Below are 5,214 nucleotides of genomic sequence, written 5' to 3'. Positions count from 1 at the left end.
GGGCTGACTTGTAAAAGCCCAGCTGGCAGGCTGCGAGGAGGGAAGGGGCAGAGGGTCAGAGGGGTGCTCCTGGGTGCGGAGCCCCCCAGCAAACTCAGCAAATCCCACCCACCCGCGCGGAGCTGGAGCTGCTCTCACCCCCCGTCCCAGCGCGTGGGAAACCAGCCCTTCTCCCCAGCCTCCCAGGGTGCACAGCTGCAAACCAGGCCCTGTGGTCCTGGTGCTCATCCCTGCCATGCTGCTGTGTGAAGTGATGAGTTGCCTTGCCCGGAACAGATGGAAAACCCCCTCTCTTGTCTCAGGCTGCAGCACAGGGGCAGTTGGTGCTGCCTGGTCTCTGCTCAGGGACAGCCAGGCCAGGGTATTTGCTGACAGCCCAACCTGCCCTGGGTGGCTCTGCCTTCCCCTGCAGCTGAGGGCCAAGCAGCAGGAGCACAGCTCATCCCACACTGCTCTGCACTGTTCCTACCCCCAGCTCTCCCCGCAGCCCCTTGGGGTGAATCACTTGTCACAGAAACAAACAACTCGTCTCTCATCAGGAAAATCGATTGAAGCAGCAGTGACACGAGGCATGGCAGGTCTCTGTCTGGGGGTGGAAGGATCTGTTGTCTCTTGCAGATTTTTCTTCCAAGTAAGGAAGAACAGGCTCTGTCTGGGTCCCCATATTCATCACGTACTTCTAGGACCAGTTCCAGTGACTCAAGCATTAATCCTAGCTCTGACTCATTTCTGGTTTTCCCTGCTGGGGTAGTAATACCTTCATTTTCCTGCCTTTACCCCCAGTTGTCAGCTCTGCACAGTGTCTCAAATTCAGCTTCCAAGCAAGTAGTAGGGTTTGTTTGCAACCCAGCATCCCCAGTGGTCTGGATCCCTCTGTGTTGGCTGTTTGTTCTCCTTCTAGGTGCTGATTTGTTTTCTTATTAATAACACTCCTTTCCTTGCCACAGATCTCCCTGGACTGATTGCTACCAACATGTTTCACTTATCACAAGCTGCACAGTAAGAGAACAGTCTCTTTGTAACTGAGCTACTTGCAGCAATGGCAGCTGAAGGCTGTGCTCCAGGCACACACATCCCTGGTGGCTTCCTGGTCCCTCCTCAGGCTCTGTCACCAGCTTCTATGGCAGTTCAGCACTGGTTGCTGCTTTAAAGACAGGGGAGAAATGCCACCAGCACGTGTACACGTGCTGCAGGTGTTGGAGATGTTAGTACTGCAGGTTGTTATCAAATCTTGGTACAGCAGGTTGGATAAAACAAAGGCCAGAAGCTCCAGAACTTGATCCTAAATTCCTGCTCCTCTGCTCCCCAAAGAGCAAGGAGCAGAAATGCCCAAACTTAGGGATGCAAGGGGTGGGCAGAGGTGACTCAGGAGGAAACTGCAGCACTGCCTTTGCTCCCCAACTCTGCAGACACTTTCACCTCCTCAAGGGCAGTGGAAGAGGTGAGAAAACAGGGGAGGCAGAGCTGGGGGAGAAGGTTTGCTGTTCCCAGCCAGGACAACCTGGGACATTTGCCATGCTCTGGTGCTGCCTGGTCCTGGCAATGTCCCACACCAAGAGCCAGGGAACCTCTGCCATTACCAAGTACCCTCTGCCTGGTGCTGCAGCACCTCTGGGCTGCAACCCTTTCTTCTTGGGTGTGAGGCTGAGCCAAGAGCTGCCACAGCCTGTTCTCAGCTGGGGACAAACCTGTGTGGTAACCAGCTGGGGAAAAAAACCCCTCCAAATCTCTAAGAAAGGAACTTTCCAGTGTTCCCTTGTGGGAAAGGATGAAGATGCAGCATGAGCACAGCCCATGAGACCTGAGCAACCCAACAGCCCCACCACCTGTGTTGGACAGCATGTGTGCAGGACCAGCCCCCTTCAACTGGTGTGAAACCCCTTTGCACCTGCAAACCACCATCATCTATCTCTACCTGTGCAGGAACCAGCAGCTGGGGCCTCCTGGTTCAAGAGGCAATGGAGAGGTTCCTCTCACCACTATTTCATTAAGGGCAGGGAAAGGAGTGCTGTGTCAGGTATGGGCAGATGGGCAAGCAGGAAGGATGGGAACATGAAGCACAGCAGATTTGCACCAAGCAAATGTCATCACTTAGCATTTAGTGCTGTAAAAATACCCCCTTAATTATCTGTAGCAATGGTTCACAATTATTTTAGATGCACTCAGGGGGAAAATGATCCTAAGTGACAAATGACAGGTGAATTTGTGCACCAGGGCAGAGCTGGACAACACAAGCACATGAGGATGCTTGGAGAGCAACCAGACATCACAGCATCCCAGCATATCAGGGGTTGGAAGGGACCTCCAAAGATCACTGAGTCCAACCCCCCTGCCAGAGCAGGACCCAAACCAGGGCAGGTCACTCAGAAAGGCATCCAGACAGGGCTGGAAAGGCTCCAGAGAAGGAGACTCCACAGCCTCTCTGGGCAGCCTGGCCCAGGGCTCTGTCACCCTCACGCCAAAGAAGTTCTTCCTCATGTTGAGCTGGAACTTCCTGGGCTCCAGTTTGAATCCATTGCCCCTGGTCCTGTCCCAGGGCACAAGTGACAAGAGCTTGTCCTGCCTTCTTGCTGCCCTCATGTATTGAGAGACATTCATTAGGTTCCCCCTCAGTCTTCTCCTCTCCAGACTGAGCAGCTCCAGGTCTCTCAGCCTTTATCAGGCAGGTGCTCCAGCCCCTTCATCATCCTTGTAGCCTCTGTTGGACTCTCTCCAGTCAATCCCTGTCCCTCTGGAACTGAGGAGCCCAGAACTGGACACAACACTCCAGGTGAGGTCTCACCAGAGCCTAGCAGAGGGGCAGGAGAACCTCCCTGGATCTCCCTCGAGATGGGGCAGACACTGCTCTGGGTGGTGTCAGGCACCAACCTGTGTCTGTGAGCGCTTCAGATGGAAGCAGGACACATGCAAAGCCTTTTGCAGGCACAAGAGACAAGGCACCAGCCTGCAAGGTGCATAAGGTATGAAATCCCTACAGTGCAGGATGACAAGTATGTCCTGCCCTGGACTGAGCTCTCTCGTGCCAGGCCAGTGACACCTGGAGGACCTCCCAGGTTGGCTCTTGTAAGAGCAAACCAGCAGAGAAGTGGCCAGCAAGAAAAATTCAATCCAACACACCAGGTCTAAAATATACAGGGCTCCTCAGTCATGGTTGTAGCACACACTGAAGCCACTAAAATCTAAAGCCACCACCAAGGAGGTGCAGACCCTTCTCCCTGCTCTCTTCACTGCTCCTCTCCAGCCCTCTGTCCCATTGGCAGGTCCCCTTATCACCCCAGCCTGTTGGGGACAATGCTATGGGGCTGCCACTGATGTCCTCTGCTGCACAGCACATCTGGCCTGTTTGTCCCACCCCCAGCTCCACTTTTGCCTGCCAAGAGGCCCCACAAACATCTGTAGTTTGCTCCATTTCCCTCCCCCCCTCTCTCCATCCTCTGGGGACAGGAGAACATCTGCTAAGAAGTGCTTGGGAGGTGATGGATGATGCTGCTGGGGATACACAAGCCAGGAATGAGCTGCTCATCTCAGTCTGAAGTTGCCATCTGGGACTAGTGCTCTACAGGTGGTCCTGATGGGACCACCCAGGGCTTGCTCAGGGGGTCTGCAAATGCAACTATCAACCCCATTTTTACTCCTTTTCGGTTCCAACCTCAGCCCAGGAGGTGTGGGCAGGGCAGATCCATTGCAGTGGATCCCTTTCTCCTTCACTAGGAAGTGTCAGCAGCAGCAGCAGCTTGTTTTCAGGAAGGGGAGAAGTCACCACCACACAGTGACATGGGTGGGATCTGGATCTCATGCCAAATGTTCCCCACGTTCCCCACACAAGGCCATCACACCAAACCTCTGAGGGTGCTGGTAGAGGATTTAAGGTCCCCAGCCTTCCACTGCCTTGTTCCACCTCCACTGGAAGGTCTGCCAGGGCTTTCCTGCAGACTTCTAAGCTCCCAACAACAGCTTCCCAGGCACCTGCACACCAGGGACCCAACAACCTGTGTTCCTGACCTGAACCTGGTCAAATTTTGTGGAAGAGCTCAAACCAAAAGGACTCAATTCCACAAGTGGTTAAGGTCCTTGAATGTTGCCAGATCCATCTGTCACAGTTCAGCTGCTCTTTGGCATTTCTTAAAGGGACTAGAGAGCCCTCCCAAGGAGAAATGAAATTGGTTTTATCCCCACCAATACCCTGAATTCCAGCCTAGCATCATTCTCACCCTTCATCTGGGGCAGCAGCCAAATGCAGCCAACTCAGAGAAGTGGCAAACAATAAAATATTCAGCAAGGGGGAAAAGTAATATTGTTCTGTTTGTGGGTAACATAAACTGTTCTTTTCATTTGTTCCTAAAAAAAAGAAATAAAATGTGATAGTTTTAAGTGTTTGGGTCAGGGGCTGGGGGGCAGGGGAGCTGCTTTTGTTTTGTCTGCCTAGTGAATGCAATTAGATACTTGCTTGAGTTTTGAAGGGAGTGAAGGTGCTGGAGATACTGAGATCGCTTCATCCTTCACCCTGCCCTCTCCAGCTAAATTATCCACACGCAGAGAGCCCAGCACACCTGGGATGCAAAGAGAATAATTATCAGCCAGGTCTGGAAGCCCTGGTGTGGATCCCAGCAGCACCTCAGGAAAGGGGCCTCTAGTGCTTGGCCCAGTCTCCTGTTGATGATGGGACTAGCCCCAAAACTACAGCAGAGTGGCCATGGATAAGCTTTAGAACCCCCAGGGAAGTAGATCCTGCTGCCTCCCCAGTGACCCATCCCAGGATCATCTCCATGAGAAGAATTTCTTCCTGATTTCCAACCCAAACCTCACAAGCAATTTGTCCCTGACACATCTTCTTTGCACTCTGTTCCCATCTGAAGTCTGATACCTGGATCATGACCAGTCCTATCTTATGTGGTATGGAAAACAAACTGGTTTCCTTTCTCTTTTTAGGCTGCAGGGCTTTGCATCTTTGCATGGGGTAAACAGAGGATGAAACCATCTTACCAGCTGCTGTTGCCTGTATGTTACAAAGCAGCTGTCTGGCCTGCAGAGCAAGAATGAAAATCCTGTGAATCACTGTTTCTTTCATTTTCTTGCCTGGTATCACTGAAATGACATTTGCATAACTCCAAAAGTGCATCTTTGAAACTATCACTGCTCCTCTCCTTGAAAGGTTTCTGTTGGTACAGGCAGGAAAGCAGCCCCTGTGGTGGGCACTGAGGGAACTGGTGCTGC

The sequence above is a fragment of the Chaetura pelagica genome, unplaced genomic scaffold (assembly GCF_000747805.2).
Source record: "Chaetura pelagica isolate M959 unplaced genomic scaffold, ChaPel_1.0 scaffold494, whole genome shotgun sequence".
NCBI classification, from domain to species: domain Eukaryota; kingdom Metazoa; phylum Chordata; class Aves; order Apodiformes; family Apodidae; genus Chaetura; species Chaetura pelagica.
Note: the sequence above shows the minus strand (reverse complement) of the source record.